General features: G+C 42.1%; 1 protein-coding gene and 1 long non-coding RNA gene across 2 annotated transcripts in view; both read left to right on the top strand.

Moving 5' to 3' along the window:
* The first annotated feature begins 1,508 nt into the window (after positions 1–1,508).
* On the top strand, positions 1,509–5,498 carry LOC128146609 (uncharacterized). The gene is made up of 3 exons (XR_008236792.1): positions 1,509–1,719; positions 2,427–2,469; positions 5,095–5,498. It is a non-coding gene; the product is annotated as an uncharacterized LOC128146609 (long non-coding RNA).
* Positions 5,499–19,639: 14,141 nt separating this feature from the next.
* Positions 19,640–23,994, top strand: part of MYO1H (myosin IH) — a 39,302-nt gene continuing 34,947 nt past the window's right edge. Inside the window, exon 1 of the mRNA XM_052797702.1 lies at positions 19,640–19,753. The gene's annotated coding sequence lies outside the window, so the exon portion shown is untranslated. The remainder of the gene's footprint in view (positions 19,754–23,994) is intronic.

Below are 23,994 nucleotides of genomic sequence, written 5' to 3'. Positions count from 1 at the left end.
CGGCCTGCCCGCACCTCCCGGCCGAGCGCTGCTTGCTCCTTCCACAAACCTGGCGGGCCGGGGCCCGGGGGCCCGGCCGGAGCTCCGCGGCTGCGGCCCGGCGCGGCGGGGTCTCCCTCTGAGGAGGGGGGGCGGGGGGGGTTGCGGGGAAAGGGGTGGGGGGGGCGGGGGCGGGCTGGAGCTGGCCCTGAGGGGGATGGAGCCGGCGGTGGCGGCTCGGAGCCGCGGCGAGTCGGCGGCGGGGCCGGGCTCCAGCCCGTTTTTAAATTTCCCTCTCAGGAGCTGTCCAGCCTGGAGCATGCGCGGCCGGGGGCCGCCCGCAGGGTCAGGGCCGGGGCAGGGCCGGGGGAACGCGGCGTTTTCCCGGCAGCCGCCGCTGCGCTGCGCCCCCCCCCCCCCCAGACCCGCCCTGCTAGCGCCCGGGGGACCTGGCCATGGGGAGGGCGAAGGGGTTGGGCAGGGGAATTTGAAAGAAAAAGAACCAAAAAAAAAAAAAAAATCCCACCCCCAAAACCAAACAGCCCAACTTCTTGCAACTTTCCAGAGAGAGGAAGGGGGAGGGGGACCCACCCAGCGCGTTCAAACGGGCACCGGCCGTTTGAGCGGGGCGGCGGGAATAAATGTGTGAGGGAGAGCGGGGCGGGGGCCGCTCTGGGGACCGCCGTGGCCCCGGCGGAGAGCCGCCCGCCCGCCGGCGCTGGGGCGGCACCTCGGAGGGAGCTTGCGCCGGTCCCGCGGTGTCCGCAGACCCCGCTGCCCCGCTCGGTTCGCGGCGGGAAAGGGTGGGCAGGCAGCGCCTGGGTCCGCCTCTCCCCGCCCGCCGCCGGCGCTCGCCTTCCCCGCCGCTGATCCCGCCGTGCCTGGGTCCGGCCTCCACTCCCTGCCCCTCCGCGGGAAGATGCCCGGGAGCGGCCGGTAGACCTTCTCTCAGGCGGGCCTGGCGGCGGGCAGCGCCCGGGGGGAGGGAGCCGGGGCAGCCGCCGGTGGAGGCGGGGAGGTTCCGTGCCGCCGGTCCCGCCGCCTCCTCAGCGGCGAGGGGCTGCGACGCTGGGGTGTGAGGAAACCGGCCCAGCGCTGGCTGCCGGGACGGGGGTGGGGGGGAGAAGATGGCTTCCCGTGTGGGGAGCGGGGAGCAGGGACCTGGACCTGCCGGGGGGTGAGGAGGAAGCGTGTCCCTGCCCCCGTGGAGAGGGGGCGGCTCTCCCCGTGGGCCTGCGGCCGGGGAGGCGAGAGGGCTTTCCCCGTTGTGGGGTGGGCAGAGGCCGAGGGGAAGCGTTCCTCTCCCTGGCAGGGCGGGAGGGCACCCGTGGGGACGGAGAGTGGTGGGGCTGGGAGTGCCAGACGGCCAGGAGGGCCCTGGGTGGTCTGGAGACCGGGCCACAGGGTGCCTCATAGGCGTGGGCACCTTTCTTTAGCTAATTGAATACATAAAACATAAATAGGAAATTAAAGAATTCATTCTGACGGCCGTACTTTTACATCCTCTTTCACCAGAGGCTTTTTAAGTGCGGTGCACCCCTCAGATAGTGAAGTCTGACAGTAAAGGCCTGAGGTCAGGACAGCGTTACCTCCCCATACTGGATAGATGGGCGTGAAACAGCTGAACCAAGGTCCAGCCCCATGCTGGCAGAGGGTCAGCCCCAGAAACTATTGGCCTGGACTTGCTGGGTCTTTTCTGGAGACCAGACTTTTCTTCCCATAAGCCCATCATCAAAACAGGTGCCAGCTTTACTTGTCATGAAAGGTGGCGTTTATGTAGAAGCAGTCCAAAATCAGTGATGAAACCAGGTCATTTGGACTCTGCATAGCAAAGCATAAACGTGGAAATACTTTAAATATACTTGCAACATGAAATCCCAGAAGACTCATGAGAAATTTATTTCCTTGTGCTTGACAGTTTACCACACGGTATAGAGGGAATGAAATGTGAAGACAGGGGAGATCTTTTCTTCTGCTCTTAATGAGAATCTGTTCACTTCAATGAGCATCAAATCTCTCTCTGTTAATTACTGTCAATAGAAATGGAGAGTAATCAATACTTCTCAGCATCAAGGCCTATACCAGGCACATATGGAGAACCGAAAAGCAGAATAAAAGAAAAAGTCATAGTACTGCTAGAGCCTAAGGCGTAGAGTTTGCACAGTTGCAAGTGTTCCCTTAATTACAGTCGTATGTCGTGCTGCTTTTATAACTTATTACAAGGTCATCTTATAGTTATTATATACTTACCTCGTAACTTAAAAAAATGCTTTTTAAAAAAATTGCATTCCTGTAGCTTAATATTTGGAGGAGGGGTAAAGATAAAACACGCCATTTCTTTTATTAGACTTTCTTGGAATCTGCTCAAGCCATTGTGTTGAACTTTTCACTTGACTGGTTTCCTTGTAGCTATACATTCAGTGCACAAATTCGCTTCTCTTATTCAGGTGATTTGCATACCTCCTGCTTGGAACGGCCAGATTATAACAGGTAAGGAGTAGAAGGGTGACTTATACCCGTCTTGCTCACTAGGGGAGCTTAAACTGAAATGTGAAGGGATAAAGAGCTTAGTTCTCCAAACACTTAGAAGAGTACATAGCAAGTTGCAACAAGGAAAGTTCTGGTTAAATATTACGAAGCAAGTTTTCACAATGAGGGTAGCCCAACATTGCAATGGGGCACAGAGGGGTGGTGAGTCCCTGCCCTTGGAGATACTCAGAATTTGACTGGACAGAGCTCTGAGCAAATCGATCTGCTTTGGCCCTGCTTTGAGCAGAGGTTTAGAGCACAGACCTCTGGAGGTCCCTTCCAACCTAAATTACCCTGTGATTCCATAACGGTGGCATGTACTACTCCTTGGGAAACATGCACATGAATATTTGCAGGCTGGGATTTTTGTGACTGTTAAGCAGAGCAGGTGGTGGAGTCTGCCAGTTACCAGGTGAAACACTGTTAAAATTATCAAACAGTTTTAAAAGCAGAGTTTCCTTAATAAGCAGCTGGCCTTAGAAGTTATCATGAATGTTTTTGCTGTTACTTACGTATATTTTTCAGAAATTCTTTGACTGTTTTGTGTTATGTCAGCTCAAAGTTTGAATGCAGGTAAACCGCAAATTGATGATTGGATTTAGAGAGATTGCCTGTAGCCAGTTTTTCCTTGTTCTAGGTGTTTTCTCAGCAGTTAATGTTACACGGGAGACATTATGCTGCCTAAGAGAATAGCATGAAAAGGGATATCAGTGAGTATTATTTTCTTATATACATTACCTGGGTTCCTTTTCGTTATTTAAAATGAGAGAATACAAGATATGGACAATTGCTGTTTTCATTTACAGTCTTGTCTAAGTTAAAGAATAGGGCAAGTTCACCTGCCGCAACTGAAATTATTTTTACAGTGAATGTTGGCAGAAATATGTGTATTAGAAATTGGATGAATAGAAATACCTATCTCATTTACTTTGACAGCATATAAAATCACATGTAGCCTTTAAAATAATGTAATGTTCAGCAAATAAATTATTCCTTTCTTTGGAGTAAATAGTTTGTAGCAAATAATGCAGTAAAACAACAGAGATGAAAGAGGGATTTGCTTTGTAAAGGCACTGACTTTCTTCTGTGTGAATTTCTCCTAAAATTATCTTGTATTTCTGTAGACTATCGTTTAAAATGTAGTAGCTTCCTTTGAATGACGAACTGAATTCAATTTGCTGCCAGCTGAGGTCATCATAAAACAAGTTTGTTTTATTTTCCATGCTCTCAAGTGTGCTTTAGGAGACAAGTAAAAAAAAAAAGCAAGGGAGAGTTGAGGAACCCTCAAAAGCAGAGACCTATGAGAACTCTGTGAAGACTTTGATGACCTCTGTGTTACCATCTAGTCGGGCTGTAAAATCAAAATATTTTCCCCACCTCAGTCCAGTTTTGCCTGGGACTCATGGTTTCTATGCTGAACCCAGCATGGCTGAAAAGCAGCTTCATGTTAACTCATCATCTTTTTTGTAAAAGGACATTAGTGTATCCTGACCCTCGATCTTCTTATTCCTCACTTGCCATGTGTTCTGATGATGGTTTTCATCTTTCTTCGGCTGAGTATCTAAAATGTGTGGGGAAAATAATGATGTGAATTAACATCAGTGCCCTCTATTTAGTGAAATGGGGTACTTCTAAAAGCGGTTAGTGCTTCTTAAAAAGGAATAATTTCCTTGCACACTTCAAGCCAGCTTTGTTTTATGTGAAAGAGTGGATTCTTTAGCTCCTCCTTTATTTACCCTGTGTCTTTACAATTCATCCCTCCATTCCCCTCAGTACAGAAGTGAAATATTCTGTTTACATTTTAAACTGCAACTTCATCATGCAAATTCTCAGTCCCTGAACAAGATGGGAAGTACGTTATACTTCATCCCCCTACCAGTGCACAGATTCTAAGTTTGTGTTTGTGTTCTTTCCCTCAGAAATAAAAAGCAGCTATTTCAATTACCCAAAGGTTCTTTTCCTGAGACATGTGCATTCATATCTGAATGAAACTAATGTGCAAGTGGATTCTGTACAACACATTTTAAATACAGGAAACTTTACAAGCTTCCTCCTTTTATTACAATGCAAAAGCACTGACCGTTTTTTTATTTTAGAATACTGTATCGTAACAAATTATACTTAAAAATCATTTAGTGTGAAATTGCAGATTAATCCCATAGGGATGGGGTTTTAGCACTCGTCTAGCCATTTGGGAGCATACAGATGGTGAATCTGAGTTTTACAAAAGGCACAATCACTGATTACATGCATGGATGTAACGGACAAAAAGGCCTTCCTCATGGCTAAGGTAAGGAAAATACACTGGAGGTCCTAGTGCCTGGCTTGTTCAGAATTTTTACATTTTAAAAATGCCTTTACTGTTGAAAAGTTTCATAATATGTATCACAAAGAAAGGGAAGCCTGCTTTTTACTCCCTTTAGGGTCCCATTTTTACTTTCTAAGGCAATTGCTACTTTTCTTGTTGTTTTGTTTTATTGCAACTTTAGGCAACAAACAAATGATGATTCCTTTAGAAGGAGTTTGGCAGCTTCTGACTATCACTGTCCTTGTTACTAAAACTAATGCCTGCTGTTCTCTATTCAGCAGGGAGAAAGTTGTCTTGCTCTGCCTGAAGTGCTGGTAGTCTGGCCTGTAAGAAATGAATCTTCATTGAATCCTCATGAAGATGATATTGCTGCCCTGTATAGCCATGAAGTTACAACCGCCATCGGACCCACTCACTAATTTTAATGTAAAATTATTAATACTTGGGAACAAAATCCATCATACTGTGTAATCCATCATAGTGTGTCCAGATTCATTAGGGTAAGGTGTGTCATTGGAAGGAGAAGCTGCTTTGCTGGTATCCCAGCTTAATTTTTCTATGGGTTAAGATGCAGTTTTTAGAATGCAGTGTTACTGAATAATTCTGAAGTTTAGAAAAAAAAAATTAGTTGGGGGTAGCTGCTCTGTCTACCTCAACTGTCTCATTATACTTACATGTATCTTAGAATTTCTCTAAAATACTAAACAAAACTATGTATTTGATATATAATTTCTTTTGAGGCTGAAACCATCTCCCTACTGTACCTTTGCAGAGTGCCTGGAAAAATGGGCCTGGGGCTTCTAAATGCCCCTGTAACACAAATAATACAGAGCCGTTACAATATGCACTTTAAGAGCTGGCAGAACCACAAAAACAGACCCACTAGGACACACAAAGCCTGACAATCTGTTTATAATTTAGCCACTTAAACCTAAGCATAGCACAATTTTATCTTTGTGAGTGGTCTACAAGAATATTTTGCCTTGATACATGTCTATTTTGGGGCAAAACATAGTTTATAGATAGTGTAATTGTGCAGTGCAATGGTTATTATATACAATATTATGAAGCAAGTGTTGCGACAAGAGGATTCTGGTTGGCTGGCATGTTTTCCACCACTTCAAATGTCCAACATAATTGCCCTTATCACAGGCTGTTAGCAGATTTTAACCCTCAAAATTTCATTAACGAGAAAGTGATCTCTGAGAAATGTACTTCTAGTGTATTTTTACTTAGCCTCCAGCAAAATAGTTACTTTCAGAAGTACAGTGCCTAATACGGGATTGTAGAAACAAGAAAGATTGGGACTGAAGCTAAAATTGCTTCCTTGAACCATTCTGTTGTCTATAGATATTGTGCCATGTAGGAAAATTAGTATCAGCATGTGCAGAAGGTAATATCCCCTTCTTAAAACATGTAGGTGTAAAAGGTTGGAATAAAAACTTATTGTCACCCTGAATTTTTAATGTCCTAAATTTAGACAGTAAAGTTAGAACAAATCCTTGTACTATGTCAGCATAGCATTAATGCTTTTATTTTGCATTTTGGGGTTAAAATGTATACTTTTAAAATTATCTTTTTTTTCCAAACCCAGAAGGAAATCAATATGCTGCTGGCTGATGGATATAATTTACAATGTACTTTGTCATTGAAAGAGACTATTTCAGCAACAGACCATGCTGCAGACAAAATCATCAGTTTTGATCTCTTTATTGCTCTTTTGTGGACTGTGGTTTATTTAGAGCTGAAGAAGAATACTGCAGAGAATCATGTGTAGGTCTCACCTATTTCTTCACCGTAGTAATGAGCTTTTCCTAAAATAGTCCTGATGATTGATTGTTTTCAGCAAATCTCCATGGGTTGTATTGTGCAGATAATGACCATGAATGCTTTTATCTATACCTATGCTCACATAAAGTTTTTCCTTTTTGTAGATGAAAAGTTAGGAAAGAAGAAAAAAGGAAAACTTTGCAGCTACCTGCTTTCAGCTTTGGCTAAATATACAACTTTTTGTCACAGAAGCAATGAATGTTGTCTACGTAAGTACTTTGGGAATTTTGGCTCTGAGAGGCTATTCATTACCTCAGTTGGAGGCACAGCTGAATCTTCAGCCCTTGAAAAACTAAATCAGTTGCTTCACACAGTGATGGACACCTGGAGCATAACTGATAGCATCAGAAAGAGCCCAGTCTGATCCACCTTGCTTCCCAGCAAGGCTGCTGTAATGTCTAACCTTGACAGAGTGGAATTAAGTTTGCCTGGTATGCTACACGCTGAGCCACACAGAGAGACAGGCATCATCTGAAGACCCCAATGTGGCGACATACAAACTGATACTTCTTACATAGAAGTGTAGTGACAAGACAACAGCTAGAAAAAGGCCAAAGTCTAGTTTGGGATTTAAAATTTTGCAGAACTCATATTTTCTTGATCGCGTTAAGTTTATTAACCATGAGTAGTAATACTCAATTAGAGTACTCTTTAAGGTTTCTGGAGAAAAATGTTAATAACAAATACATAATTTTTTCTTGGTTTCTATTTCTGCAATATTTTTAGTATATACACTGACACATTTTATCTCAAATAAAAAGTAACACCCATAGGATGTCGGGGTAATAGTCTAAATGTGGAAAGCCCAAATACAGTATGATAAAGGGCTTTCATAATTTGTGACAGAACGATTGATTTCCATTTTCTTCCTAGCTTCTGTAAATCTTAGGTGAATATGTAACTAGTTTTATGCGTGTATCATAGCTCATAAAAGCAAATCTACTTTCCTGCCAGTCGTTCAAGGATGTTGGGTGTTTTCTGGGATTCCTGGTTCTGTGTATGTGAGTATTTGCATGACTATAACTTTACAGGTGGAAGTATCCTGCAGAAACCAACACTGTGATAATTCCTTTGAAGTCAGTGAGACTATCCACATGAGCGAAGATAAGCATGGACATATTTTTCTAAGGATCTAAGACTGAAAATTTAAGACCCCTTCTCTTAATAAGGCCATCATCAAATTAACATAATCAAGAAGTAGTCAGTTCTATTATGAACAGCTTCTCTAGTAGGTATCCTGCTACCTCAGCATTTCTTTTCTAAACAATATCACAATTATAGATGAGTGTTGTTTCATGTTTTCATGAGACAGAAATCTAATTAAACCATTTCTGCACCTTCCCTGACCAAAATTCTTAATTTTAGTAATTAGAAGACACCACAGTACAGACATGCTGTTTCATCAGACTTTAGGCTGCGAGACTTAAAACTAACATTTTCAAAAGCATTTCATGGTTTAAAAGAATGGTCAATTAACCTTCAGTTTCCTGAGGGGAACCCTGCAAAGAACTGTCAACAGTTCAGTTTAGAGAGATTTGTCCAGTGACCTACAAGGCCACTAAGTTCACGAATGCATGTAACAGTGTCATCATAGATTTGTTTCCTGGGTTACTATCACAAGAGAATAAACCAATTGTTTGGCAGTTTCTGCTACAGTACATAGGTGACCAACTGAATGGTGGGAAGTGCCCCAGTGCTACGATGCCCTCCAGTATACCCTGTTCAAAACTAGAACCACTCGACAGGGAAAAAAATCTTCAGTATCTTCAAGATGAATTATATGTCTCTCTCTTCCTTCCCTAAGGTTCTTTTTTTTTAAGTTGGGGCTGGGGGGAATTCATTGACTGCCTGCTGAGTTTCTTTGTATTTCAAATTGTCTTCAAATGGCAGTGTAAGATAAACATCTGATTATTCTAGTGGTGACAGTCTTCAGATTTAAGTGATAGCAACATCTCACTTTTTATTCCAAACTAAGGGCATTCTGTGGAGCAATAGAAATTGATTCTGGAGATGCACCTGCTGAAGAAAGGCATACCCATTCTGAGCCCTTTAAGAAAGATTACACCGTCAAGCTACAGTGAGCTGATTTTATTGTGAAATTGAAAAGAAACCAAGGGTCTAGTCCTGGCCGTTGAAATAAAAAGAATCTCTGGTTTCATAAGGGAGGCGGAACTAGCCATAAATAAAATTATCTTCTATGTAGGATTTGATACATGGAAACTGAAATCTAACAGTTGGCATTTGGCTTTGCTTTTACTTCAGTGCTATATAAACACAGGATTGTAGCACGATTTTGCAAGCTGCATGGAGAAGTGATTTTTTTTTTTTTTCTTTTACTCAGCATCAGAATGTTATCCCTGGCCAGCTTGGCAAACTGAAGTTTGATGTATTCATTCTCGTCTTTACTGGTTGCCAGTTGTGTGGATTATTTCAGTGCTTTGCTACGCATGACTTTGAACACCATGTATCCTTCTGTGAAGCTAAGTGCATGTGTATGAGTACGAGGCCACAGAGTCTAAGTTGTCTAAGGGCCACATCCCTCTAAGTTGTTATCTTCAACAGTCAACACTTCATGTAAATATGGATATGTACACATATTCACTTATACACCTGAATTCCCACCAGAGACACACAGCTGTGCATCCTAAGAGCAGGTTTTGTACTGAGTGCAGGTGACACCTGCTACAAATAACAGAATTCTCCAAAACCTCAGTGCTTCTGTTTTCCCAAGTGCTGCGTGACATGAGCTGGGTATACTTCAGACTAGAGGAAATATGTACAATTTAATATTAGTTTTTTTAAAACTATCATTTCTAAGGATTGTAATTGAAATCTACACCCTGTTCTTCTGAGTGTTACACAGATGCAGAGATAGTCATGGCTCATGCTCCAAAGACCCTCTTGCCTATGTTGATTCCCATGGGAGTATAGCCATTGAGTAGCAAACAGATGTATGGGTCAAGTCAAGTAGGTTGTCACCCAGAGCCTGGGGTGACTGCCTCTCAGTGCTTTCAACCAAGGGAAGACACTGGAGGAAGGGAATAACATTGGTACTTTGTATTGCCTATGCTGTATTTTAGCAATGACGTGTTTGTGTTGTTCTAATGTGGCCATAGAGAGTCCCCTTGTGAGGTTCTTCGCGTACAAGAAGGGAAGTATGAAGAAAAACAATGGGTCAAATTATAAATTTGCGCATTCCTTCAGAATAAGTCACACTGGGGAGAAACTCAAATGCTCGGCTGTTCTTTCTTTCCTCAGAAATCACAGAGAACAGATTTAAAATGCAAAGCATGACTTTGCAGGCCTGTACGTGTAAGGGGGGAGGGGAGCAGAGGATAAAATGCCATTGGCGGCACGTTGCACGAGCATCGTTAGACATTGAGAAAGATATCATTAGATTAAAAAAGTGTCTTCACAGAGAAACAAAAGGCGAGCCAAGGCACGGCGTGTCAGGATTGCCCAACGCGAACTTCAGAGTCATTGCTGTTGACAATAGATGCGCAGGCAAGCTTTGCCTGGGAGAGGTTACCAATTCCAGGCAGGGTCCAAGTGGTGCTAACAGACACTGACTGTCATTCTAGCCGAATAAACAGTCAACAGGGCTCCATATCTCCCTCTCAGTTCAAGATTAATTACTCATCTAAAATGACAGCTACTGTCTAGTGCCTAAAAGTTGCCAGGCGCCGTATCGCCCATTCATGTTTCTTCAAGGACAAATGGTTTCCTTTCGGGTGCATTTCTGAATCTGTCTGACTGTTCAATTACATCTTAGTGCTTAGCAAAAGCTGACAAATTTTTCCTATTTTTATTGCTGAGGCTGAATAGGAGGTAATCTGTTCATTGTATGTAATGTCTATCGAGACAGCTAGGTTTCTTAATACATTCAAATTATCTTTCCTGGATTTATTTTTTATAACACTTATGTAAAATAAAAGCTCAGTGATTTTGCTACAGTCTTTGGAGCATTACCTAAGAAAAATATCGATCCTGCTAAACTCCTGAAAACTGGCACTGGAATATGAAGTTGGGCACTTACTTTTCTAGTTTTTCTTTTGTCTTGTCAAATAGGTTTAACCTTTATGCATTATATATTTTGTTGGTTTAGAATGGGAAGTTTAATGGTTTGATGAATTGCAGTATACGTGCATGTAACAGAAAAAAGAATCTGTTGGGGTTATTCATGTGCTTTTGGATTTGATTTACTTCCTACTTCCTTATTTAATAACTAGGTTCCTTAAGACTTCTTAAGCTTGAATGACCCATGTTTTGTTGCCGGGTCTATTCCAATGACCCCTGCCAAGACCCCTGCCCCAGTTCGTCTATCAGACAAAAATGAATCTATTCCAGGAGCTATCAGTTCCCATTATCTCTAATTGAGCCTGACAGTTGGAGACAGGCCTCATTATTTTTAATTGGGCCCTATAGTTCTAGAGTTAAATTAAACACAATTTAATGCAGATAGCTCATATACATTGGTATGACAGAGTCAAATTGTATTTTAAGTTTAATGAAACAACAGGTTTTGGTTCCAGGCTTTGCTTTTACATAGTTTTACTGCTTTGAGCTCTGCGTTATTTAAAACTTGCCTGTTGCGTGATGACACATACATTGATTAGAATCTGACCTGATCGTGCACCTGTTGAACCTTTTCGCTATATAGACTTTTATACTGAAAATCATAATGTAGGCATAAGGTGGTGAAGAACAACTCTTTATTCTCTAATAACCTCAGGCTGTCTGTGATAGATTCATACGCAATGGTTAAGATAGTTTTAAACAGATTTGCAGTCACTATATAGTCATGCAAATATAAGAAACGCCTGAAAGTTTTCCCAAAACTCCTGAGTGGAAGTTTTACTGAGAATTTAAAAATGAAGATACCTCTGTATACCTCAACAAGAGCATTTTTACTGCTTCGTTAGAGAGCATTTGGCCTTTTTCTGTCATGAAGTGAACATTTTTGTCACTATCAGGTGGTGCTTTTCTGTAAAGACACCCCTGAATAAAGAAGGAATTGAACCATGCTGTTACACAGGTGCATGTTGCTTTAAATATTATGAATGGTCATGTACTGAATTTTCATTGGGAAGGAACATACCAAGCCATGCTGATGGAGGAGCCAGTCTCACCATCCTTACTCTAGTAGTCTTCAGTCATACAAGAGTTTGTAAAATCATTCTCTGTGCTCTTTCTTTGCGGCATGTAGTGAGTCAGCAGTGGGCTGCAAGACAAAGTCAATTTTTATTGAATCTTCAGCTTTGCCAGAGTTATTGAAGCAGGCAATCCATCAACGATACTTCTCTTTGGATTAAAGATCATGGAACCAAGTTTCCTAATTACAGACGGCTTTGATTAAATATTAGATTTTTCAGATGCAAGATTCCCTTTACACAGGTAAGGTTAACAGATAGTTCTTTCAAAGGACATTTCCTTTAATATATTTGCATTTGCTGTAGCTCCCTCTTCAGCTTTGCTTGAAGGTCAAATAAATAAACTACACCACTTCCCTAATGAGATGTGACACACATAATCAAACTGGACATTTTTTCACAAAATGTGTGTTTAGCAATCCAAGACAAGTATCCTTCTGTTTGGAACGGCAGGAACTCTAGCCTTCTTAAGAGCTCAAACAGCTTGTATTTAGTAACTATACATTGTGTGTTTAATTAACAGATGCTTAATCATGGAAATTGTATGTCATCAAGCCTATAGGCTAGGATTGTCCTGGAGAAAAAGAACAAGGACTACCCAATGTTTATATAGTCACCATACCTTTCTAACTGCTTTCCTTGGCCTGTGTGTAGGCATCCTTTCCAGACCAAAAGTCAGTTATGCCTTACTTCTCCTAGCTGCCTCGAAAGTTTCTTCTGAACGATGTTCAGCATAGAGTAACACCTGGATGAATATTCTGTTGTCTCTTATACTGGACTGAATCTCTAGCTTTTTCTCCCTGTATTGATTTTTTTGAGCAACGGTGCTATCATAGATCAAAGGTCTGCTCTACCTTCGTTCTTCCTATGGGGAGTATCGCTTGCAGCTGGTAGATACCATTTGACTCCCCACCCCAATTTATTAGTTTGCAAGGATGCACTTTATATTTTAGAGCAACAGTAGGGAATATTGTCCATGATGAAAGACTAATAGGAATCTCAGGTACTATTGGTATGACACACTTCTCCTATCTGCAGCTCTCCAGGGAATCCTCCTCCACTCCAGTGCCACACACTGCATTCCCAAACCCCAGCATGCGCTGCGTTCTAATGTCCATCACCCTCGTATGCATTTCCAGCATGTTCAGTTCCTCCTCTCCCAGGACAGGGCAGGGCTTCTCTAACTCTCTGCGTGGGTAGGGTAGCCACATGGCACAGAGCTCCTCAAACCACGCCGTCTTCCTCCCCGCGAAATTCAGTGAGGGCAGTGATGGGAAGGTGGAGGAGGAGTAGCTCAGGCAGGTGGGAAACTGTGCTATGGGTGAGAGGGATGGAGGTTAGCAAGGAGAGAAACCAGTGCTAGAAAGAGGAAGGGAAGAGTCAGACCAGAAGCTTGCAGGACACAAGTCAGTGACAGTGTTCAGGCTGTAGGACAGGATTTCCTTTCCCCTGTTGTAGAGAGAAAATGAGGCTGGGGGGGAATGGTATAATTTCTCCCCAAAATATTTTTAATTGAAGTAAAAATAATTACCAAAAAAAGTATTTTTTTTTTACTCCAACTTGAAGGTATGTCTGATAGCATCTCTGGAATTAACTTTTCATGCCCGCGTTCAGTACGCACATGCTACTTCAGACATAGCTAAATGCTTGAGCTTCTCGGCTCTTCTACTCATTAGGTATTTTTGTTAGCTTTAGCTTGGCCAGCAGAAAAACCCTCTTTTCCTAGCACTGCAGGAGGTCCCTGCTGTGACAGGCTAAAATACCGAAAGATACAAGGGGTCTGTCATACGCTGTTGTCCTTTTGATTGAACTTGGAGAGAAAAGGCTTTTGTATAGCTTGTGGCCAGTTAGCCAGCACACTCCTAATATTATAGGCACAGATTTAGTGACCTGCATGAGAAGTGAGATTGAAATAGATTTATTACAGCTTTACAAGCCCCTAGAAAAACCTTGTATCTGTGTTTGGGATTTTTAATGGCTTCCTCGTACATTAGCATTTGGGCACTGCACAACAATTTATGTCTGAATATTCACAGCAACCATGCAAGGCAGAGGAAGTATTGTTAGTCATATTTTACAGATGGGGAAGTGAAGCTTTGAGGGTGTATTTATGTGATGATAGAGTACACTGCTATGGAAAGATTGAGATAAGGTGGACCTAAGTGGTTTGGATCCTGGAAAGCAGGCTAGTTTCTAGGTTTTTTATACACATGCTTTATTTGTACAGCATTATCATGTGTGCAGTAAGCATTTTCTGGGTAAATTCACACTAGAGGCTTGCGGCCAAGCAGAGCTGCATCCAGGTGTCACAAATCCTGACCCACCCTATCAGTCCTCTTTCTGAGCAGACGTAAGCTCCCTAGATCATTTATTAAATCATTATAAATGTATTTATCATTCCCAGTTATTATCAGAACATATTTGAAAATCAAAACTTGCCAGTCTGTTTAAGCCACTGGGTTTTGTTTCTGTCATCACGAAACTATGTCTTGCATGTTGAGCCCTTCTGCAGACGCCAGGCGGGAGAGCTTGTGCACAGCAGTTCACACCAGAGCCACTGGCTCCCGAGCTGACATGCGTAGAGCCAGCAGAGAGCTTCCAAGGATGAAAGACACCTTCTCCGGGAGCATAATGACCCCTTTCAGCTACAGAGCTAAAATGCTTCACGTGTCACCCTCTCTTCTGTTAGCAGCAGAACAAAGTTAACAAAAATATTACTTCCATATTTGTTGCACTAATTAACTTCTGTGTGTTCCAGTATTCCTGTCAGGTCACAACATTGCTTGCTCAGTAAATTTCTGTCTGGATGTTTTCCAGTTTAGGGTGAAACTTGAAATCCTTATTCTGAGAAATTCCTCCCTATTTCAAGAGCAAGCAGAAAGATATGCTCATTTTAAAAGAAGTAAGTGAGAAGAACAAAGGTTTATTGGATTGCATGGCCTAATGAAAAAAGTGTAGACAACATTTTGTCAGACATTATTTTTTCTGTTTTTTTTCCAGAATGCCAAATCCACAAGAAGACCGTGAGATCCAGGCCATGGGAAGGTGGATTTTCCTCTTCCAAATACCATTCTGAGTGATGCCAGTAAAAATTCAAATGTAAAACAAGTCCCATTTTACAGGTAGGAAAACCAAGGCATTCAGTGAATGTTCAGTATGCATCACATTTGCATGATTTCTCATTTGCCTTGCGAAGATGAACTTCTTAATGGGATACGTTCATGATTCCATGGCTTGTGCAACACCACCTTGTTACTACGTAAGGTTCATGGATTGTCATGGCCATGCTGGATTGATATTAAAGAATTGTAAGAAAAAAAGGCTTCCGTTTGTAACAGTCTCTTTTCAGCAGGGTTTTAAAGCTTAAGGCGTGCTGACTATCAGAGGGACTGCCCTGGCTCTGTCAAGTAGTCATGTGTACAGATGGCACATCTCCTGCTCAGCAGTGCCGAAATTGCTGTCTGGGCCTTAGATGCAACACAAAAATAATGTATTCTGATCTTAAAGTGACAGAAGAAGAGTATTTGCATCTTGAAATGTTTGGTCTTGTGTAACTGTACTATTACTGAAGTGCAGCGTGGTTTGGAGAGCCTCACAGAGAGCAGGTTGCGGTTTTGCTGTATTTTACCAGGATCAAATTATCTCCTGTTCCCTCTGGGGTTTTTTTGTCTGCTTTGTTTGTTTCCTCTCAACTGGCTTGAGAAAGAATGTGGGTTATAAACAAAAGATGTCAAGGATTTAATTTAGCTTGTCAAAAAATACTCTTTTCAAATGGTAAAACTGAGGCTGAAAGAGAGGTCTGAGCTGCTGGTTTGAAAGGAGAGGACTTTTTCTCAGTGCTGTTTAGCCATCACCGGCCCCAGCAGTGACGGGAGAGACTCAGGTCTAAGCTGATGACTCTGTCCCATGCTACCTGCTGACACAGCACCAGTATTGTACCTTGTTTGCTAGCCTGCTTTCTTCTTTAAATAATATATACAGGAAAGGCCCATATAATTCACTGGTTAGCTTGCAGTTACATGGAGAACAGATTAAAAGGGAAAATGAAAGTATTCTGGAATTTTTAACAGAGCAGTAGAGCAGTCCTATTTATTACTTGGGATGTTTGGAATTAATGAGTTCAGGGATGAATAATTGATAAGCATTTTAACACAAGCAAGAATTCAATTAAATATGGACAAGAGGAGGCTGGGCACGCGGTAAAGAATTTCTCTTTCCCTTTTGACTGCAAACAATCCTTTCGGATCTGGTCACTGAAGACAACTGGCAATGAAATGGGTGTGTGAAAGAGGAGGAAACCAGATATTATGTTACTTAAAAGTCATTCATCATGTCACAGGAAGGCAGGAATCTGAACTCCTGAAATAAACAACCGCTAAAGGTGATCTCTCTACACAAAGGTACTGCGGCATGAAGCCACTTCCAACCACTAAAATATTCCTTCTGTAATTAGGCCAGGTACCCAAGTGCTGTGCTTGCAGTGTGTCTGGGGAAGAACAGGACACATTAAAATGATTTCCTGGGTGAGACGTCTCTGTGAACTATCTGTAGGAATGAACTTACTGCTCTGTTGTGCAGATGGGAATGCAATGCAGTAGTTTCATCTCTATTTTTACCAACGTGGGTGCTGGAATAAAGCAGGATTCTGGGTTAAATTCTCACGCCTGAGTTGCAAAGAGTGTTTGAAGAGCCTCATTCATATCTGCCCATCATAGCACTTTGACTCCAAATACAATTGTCATTTTGCATTTGTCAGTAAAGAATATTATTTCCTTCTATCTTTTAATTCCATGCTTGTTTTTTCCTACTCTGTGTGAAACAATTCCTCAGCATTCCCTGCTGAGAATGGATGGCATGAAAAGATACGCTCGGTATTTTATCTGGTGGCAACTTGAAAGTTGTAACTGTCTGAAAGAGTAGCAGTGCTTTTGTTGGTGGGCAAAGTAACAGCACCATAATGCATCAAACAGTCCAGGCCAGTTTACTGAAAATATACTGCCTTGTCTGTGTAAAAAGACAGTGACTTTGGGATAAGGATGGGCACAAAAGCTTCTGTCAGCAAAATAAGTGATTGCGAGGGATCAATATAGTGCTCACTTCTGAGAGTTTGACGGGGCATGAGCATGCTTTGGTTTTCCATCTCTTATAACATTCGGTGATACACTCAACTCCACTCTGATGGCTAGCCCTACATAAACTACCGAATCTTCCTCAGTGTGTCTGCCCTGAGGTCAATAATACACGTTCATATGGTTCTCATCTATGTATTATACTGTCATATTATATTAATATTTTCATTTTCCTCTCCCTTTCCTAGAAGGTGCCTAAGATCTAAACTGAGTGGCTTTGCAGTGTTTATCAGCATTTCCTATGACGCAAGTGTACACAGAAGCTACACAAGTTAGTCTATGGGACTGTTAGCCTGAACCTTTGCTGCTGCTCAGTTTTCTGATGAAAGTTCGTTCTGCATGGCTATGCACTCTGCTGCTTTGTTGTGGTTCACAGACACCTACATAAATATGCACATGCACTTTAGATGCACCACACGGTATGTAATGGGGAATAAATTGCTAGATAAATCTTGGAAGAATTTAATAAACATTTTCTCTGTCTTTCTCTTTATTTAAGCAGCTGTAGAAATCGCTTGAAGCTCAAGGTCTAATTTTTCATCAGCTAATGTGCATGGGACTGAGTGTGAGGACGGGCAGCGAGGATGCCAGCAGAGGTAGGACTGCCTCTCCTCAGATCTGGTTACAACACGTCAGGACCCTGTAGAAGAAAAAGGGAGAACACAATATGTGAGTGTGAGAGTTGAGTACTCATTCATTATAACACTGTTTGGATTTTGTTTTCTTTAGGGTAAGTCTGCACCCACACCTGTGCCCTATCACAGTGCACAGTCAGGTGGAGAGATCGCGGAGGTGGCAGCAATGCAGGGAAGCTGGTAAAATTTAGTATGTGAGTTGGAATCACGTTAAAGTTTAATGTGTAGTCTTAGCATCTGTTCCTCCTTTGTAGGATATCTGCACTTTTAATTTTTAAGCATGTCTTAGCCTCAGCTTGGGAAGAGAGATACTATAACCAAGAGAATATACATTATTAACCTTCAAGCTTCCAGCTCGAATCAGCTCGTACAGCCTCTAACATTCCAGTTTCTGAACAAGCAGATGAACACCCACCATCCAGTCTGCAGCACTGGCACGGTCCTGGATTGGGCTGACTCCAGGGGCAGTTTTAAAACAGCAGATGGATGCACTCACTTATTTTGGTAGTTCGTAATTAACATATAATGCTTATACCGACTCATCAAAGATCACTGGTGCCTGCAATGTAATCTCAAGGAAGATACAGTTTCTAGTTCTTATCTTGGAAAAGCAGCCACTAAGTGTATGCAAGCACCATAGGACAAAGTCCCTGACTCACACAGTAAATTATTAATGGTACTGTATTCGGGTGAGAACGTAGTCTCCTAGCTAGGTGCACAGTGTTACGAAGAACCTTAAACAAGTTCAAAGCACCTTTTGAATGGTTTAGCTGGAATAATTGTTAACAGCTGACTTTAACAGCATTCAAGATGGATACCCAGGTAACTTTAATTCTTAGTGGCTATAGTGATAGATGTATTAGCAACTAGCTAGAGATGTAGTTCCGTATGACATTTCTATTAACCGCATTAGTAAATATTGAGTAGTGCATTTCCATAGGCTAGATGATGGTATAATGATTTTGAAATAATATTTTTATAAAGCACACAACTGGTATAATTCAGTCACAAATATCTAGACCCATTTAAAAAACTTCATGGTGCAAAAGTGTGTGTTGCATTTAGCCTGGACAATATGCCTTCAGCAGTAAGAACAACTTTTGTCCTTGATACCTGTGTATTTGTAAATGTTCACTTTCCATCTCTGCTGGCTAATTTAATTTAGTGGACTTTGACAAAGAAATTTCTTGGAAGCTGTGACTGGGGTGACATCTCACTTGCATGATAATGAAGTCTTGACAGAGAAGATGACAGATGGAACTCCAGGATCAAACCAGCTACTTTTTTCCAAGAAGATATTAAAATTCAATTGTTTATAACACCTCTTGCAATTAAGGTGCAGGTTTCTCCATGTCTGCTGATGACTTTCTCTTGCCATAGACTGTAGCAAAACTTCCAGGGGAAATTCTATAAGACCTTCGTAGCAGTACTGCGTGACTAACACAGACTGTTTTCTTATATAGTCCAGTTTAGTCTTTCTAAATGCTTAGGAAGTTCTGAAGCTGGCCTGTTTGGACAGTGGTCACAGTCTTGGTGTGGCACTCTGCCTCTGGCAATCTCCATCAAGTCTCATCACAAAACCTGGTGGCTATTTTTGTGGGACAGACATCCAGGTAACCTTGACATTCTTGGTCCAGAGCTGACTCGTAGGTGAATGAATGACATGGCGAAATTCTGTGATCTACTTGGCAAACATTCCACTTGCTGCAAAGTAACTTGGTTAATCCTCCATTTACTTATTGAGCATCAGTGTGCTGAGACCTGCTCAAAGGAAAAGTGGTTCCTTTGCACCTCCTTTTCTCCTCTTCCCCACAGAAAATTGTTGTCTGTGTTTGGGAGGGACAACAGAGTTCACTCTCACGATGCATTTCACGAAGGTCAGTTGTGCAGCAGAGCTGGTGTCCTCAGAGGAACCGCAGTTGAAAAGCTTCGCAGAGAGCTGCTCCATCAAGTGATTGGGCTGGAGAGAGCCAGCTCGGCACATAAGGAGAGGGAGGCCCTTGCAGAAGGGGGGGGGGTTGAAGTAAGGAGTGACACTGAGTCACTGGGGAGAGGTGCTGAAGCAAAGGTGGTCAGCTGTGAGCAGCAGCGGCGGCACAGAGCAGAGGGAGCAGAGGTGGGAGCCAGACTGGAGCTCTGCAGCTGGCACCGCGACGACCAAATGACAGAGCTTGATGCCGAAGCCAAAGAGAAGTAAGCAAATTATTCCAAAATAGAAAGTGACAGAGGCAGAATGTAGTAGAGCATGAGCTGCATATACTGAGTCAGAGAGAGAAATACAGTGACCAAAGGCAAAAGAGGATTTAATTTTTAATTAGCCATAATTAATTCCTTCCACATCTTATGTCTGGTGATAACACAGAGTGAAAGGAAGTAATAGTGGTTTTGCTTCGATGTGTCATAGTACCAGAGAGGGAGATAAAGGGATCTATTTCAGCAAGTTGAAGTACTGACTGCTGAACTCGGAGGTGATGTGGGTGCCTGGCTGTGCAATGATCCTATTAAATCTATTGGAGTTTTGCTTATTGCAACACCAAAGGGTTTTCAACTTTGCATGCGATTTTCAGTGTTGCTACTCTATAGTGCATGGTCTAGCTGAATCAGAGACAGCAGACAACCTCATTCAGTGATCCAAACTCAAGCATAAAGATAACGATAGTCCATGGGATGTGATAGGTACCTTGCCATTGAGGCTTTAAACTGATATAGGAATGAGAGAATTTCTTTTTAATTAACAGTTGTAGAAGGCTTAAAAATAATTCCTCCTGAGGAAAAAAAAGTATTTTATTTTATCCAATTTAAAAAAAAATCATTCTTATCTTTCCCTTTTAATGTATATTTGTTTGACAGATCCAGACTTATTGACAGTTTTTAGTAGCTGGGGGCTTTTGCAACTTTGCTGTGAAAGGTTTCCTTCCCACTGTTATAGTACATGACAGATGTTTGACATACATAAATTACAGTTATCAGACAGAAAAAAGCCAAATGCGAAAAGGAAAACTCATTTACCCTTGTCAGATAACCCCGTGCAGCTTCTTTGGCCCTACTGACGTTAAACCTGCTCCTTCTTCATTCATCCTCCCAGGAAAAACGAGCCAGGACCTGCGTTTCTCATTTCAAAAAACCCAAAGCAGCATTACCCTGCTACTTCTCAATTTGTCCTTTTGAAGGTCAGCTTTAAAGACCATAAAATCAGCACAGTAATCCTAATAGGATCCATGAGTAATTCCTCAGGCAATAGCCTTTGTGTATCCTCACCCCATGTTTCACCAACTCTTGTGTTGTGACAGTGCTTGGGTGTCCCCAGGACCTCTTGGCATGCCACTGGCTCCTTGTTCCCGGAACAGTTTATTAACTGGCCGTAATCCACCGGGCACAGGAGCAACATCCTCCTGCTTGCTAAGCATTGAACACTGGATTTGCAAAAATGCTGCAAAGCATAGAGGAATTTCTCCTAGTTAAAATCAAGCTTGCTTTCCTCTCTGTCTGGTAGCAATGGGCACTGGGCTCGCTGCTCTGGCTGGGCTCGGGCAATGCAGGGCTCTTGGGGAGCAGGGGGGATGTGGCCACCTGCCATGGAAATGGAGATTTTACAAACATAATGAAAGGCAAAACAAAGAAAACATTACCTGCAACGTGAGCTGCTGAGAAGCAAACAGCAACTCACATATGTTTCGAGTTTGGCACGGCCTTTATTTTTACCCTTAGACAGGACTCCTTATCTAGTTATTTAGTGTATTAATGACATGAGACAGAATTACAGCAAATGGGCCCAGCACATTCATTACTGCGATAATTGTTGTCGTCTCCTCCAAGGCTGGAGAGCCGAGCGCTGCACAGAGCCCTGAACGTGAGCAGACCAACGGCTGCAGGTGGAATGCAAGAGCAGTTCCTGGCTTTTCCTTTCTCCCCAGTTACGCTGCTTTTCTTCCATGTCCTCTCTTTGCTCACCACCTAGCAGAAAGGAGATACTGAGTTTGATTGCTGGGATAATTTTCATTCACTGTAAATAGTCCTCTGGGAGAAGAGGAATTCTTACAGGAAAGACTTACGGGTTCATAAAGGCGACACATTCTTTTCCTCCAACCCCGCCCTCTGTTTTATTTTATATGTAAAACATTTACTTCTAAATCACTGTAGTTATTTCTACTTCCTCAAATAACTTTCAGCTTGAAGTATAAAAAACAACATAAATAATGTATAAAGCTACTTATGTCCTTGTATGAAACTCTTTAAAAGAAAGTTGTTCATTTTAGATAGATCTAATTTTCAAGGTGAGGAATATATACTTTAATAGTAACACTTCTGGATTCAGATGTGCACCTAAATCCAAGAATTTCATATCATCTCCTGATATGCACTATAGTAAAATACAAAAGTATCTGCTGATATATTGGTCTTACATTTGTTAGCCTGCAATTATGTTACCATCTAATTTCTGACAGCAATTACCTATACTATTTGGTGAGGGTTTATTTTTAAATAATTCAAGCATTATATACAAAAATTTGCTTGTAGCAGAATATACATTTCTATATATTCTTTCTTCTTTTATCCTTGTTAAGCACAAATAAAATAATTTCATATAAAAAACATCATGTTTTATTCATCAATACTGCTAGTATATTAAACCAAAACTTCCTTTCTTCTTTCCTGTGAGAGGAAAAATAAAGAGGTTTTACAGCAATTGCACCACAGTGGTTATTTTGTTAAGGATTAAGTCTAAGAAGTGATTAACGTTTTACTGCTCCTTCAAAACATGTCTCTTCACTTACCTGTTTTACCTATTTTAACAGGTTTTCCCTGTTTCAGATGATTGATTTTCCCTGTGTCAGCCATTCAGTAGCCTTTTAACCATAAGAGCAAACAGCTGAGTCACCCCTGCCTCCAGCCCGCTCTGCTGTGGCAATATCATATAGAGAATGGGTGGTTTTGTGTTTCAGAAGGTGGGGGGAATTTATTTTTTCTCTTTTCTGCTTGACTTGCTGTAGGCTACCTTTTTGTAGCAATATGGAAGAAGTGGGGGTAAGTTCAGAGCTCTTCGTAAGGTTTTGCGCTAATGTGTGCTTTAAAATGAGAATTTCTGGTTTAATGAGGAGGGATAACTGTCTTGGTAAACTGGTACCTGACTTGCACGGTGTGGGTGGCAATGATTTTCTTTCTCCTTGAAGGAAGAGAGGTAGAACTGTTTCTGAGGTGGTTTGGAGAGAATGGTGTGACCAAAGAAGGAGGGAAGGAGCTGACTTTCAGCTGCCTGGAGAAGAGACCACCACCTTTTGTACTTGCTGTGGAGTAAAAATAACTTGGATGCCCTAAGAGGGATCACTGTGCTTCTTCCTTTTCCTTCTTCTCTGTTACTGTAACAAGTCAACAACAGAGTAGCTTGCCTTTTCTCTCACTTGGTTTTAGAGCTGTAGGTAGTGATGGAAGTTCCTCACAGGTACCATGACCAGACCCTCCCTACCCTCAAAAACAGCTTTTGTGTGCTGTAAAGTATCGTGAGGAGTAGTAAAGGGATGTCTTCTGAAGTTAAGACCCGATCTTTCCTTTACGTATACTTCTTCTGTATTAAGTCTTACCGCACTGTTTGCTGCTTAATGCTGCAGGTGGCTGCAAAGCAAATCCGGTCTGTTAACCCCTCTGTCAGACTGGTTGGTTGGTGGGGTGCAGGAGGCTCTCTTGGGACTTCAGGTGGTAGTTTCTGGAATGAAGCAATTATGTGGCCTATTGATAATGTCTTTGTGCTTGACTTCTGAATGTTAATGCTTGCTAGTGAAGTGCTTTGTGTGCAAGGGAATCCAGGAAAACTAAAACAACAAGGAAGGTCTGATAAAGATGTTTTCTGGATCAATTTAAAGGAGGTTTGCTATTTACTCCCAAGAATGTTCCCCGCTCCGTTGTGGCTGCATCTCCAGGCTCTGTTGAAGTATTACACTTCCCAGTAAATTTGCAACCAGGTAATGAGTCTGTGCTTGCAGCCTCTTCAGATGCACCCTCTGAGTTCCTCCTATGCGTGCAAAACTGCAGTCTTGGCATCTGATGCTACTTCAAGCCTGACAAACCAGGCACGGAGCAAGTGCATGTTCTAAATTAATGTGAATGTTTGGGTGACCTTTGCTATAATTCAGGTGAATTAGACCTTGTGTTGCAGCCTCTGCAAGTTACTGTTTTGTAGTCGTTATCAAAGTAGCCCGTGATTTTTTGGAGGGGGCTCTTGTGCAGAAATAAAGACTGGCTTTTGCTATGGTAACTTGAGTTGCGATCTTGTTTTGGACAGCAATTTGTTGTCCCAGATGTCATTCATCTTGTCTGCTTTCAGTTTTGACACTGACTTGTCACCTCCCTCGAGAGGAGTGTTTTCACAGGCCAGTTTCTCTTTACTTTCAGATGTCCAAAGGATTTTATCATCAGGGTTTGTGTTGGAACACTTCTAT

The sequence above is a fragment of the Harpia harpyja genome, chromosome 9, assembly GCF_026419915.1.
Source record: "Harpia harpyja isolate bHarHar1 chromosome 9, bHarHar1 primary haplotype, whole genome shotgun sequence".
Lineage (NCBI taxonomy): Eukaryota > Metazoa > Chordata > Aves > Accipitriformes > Accipitridae > Harpia > Harpia harpyja.
The sequence above is the reverse complement of the archived record's forward strand: the minus strand, read 5'-3'. Positions and strand labels throughout refer to the sequence as shown.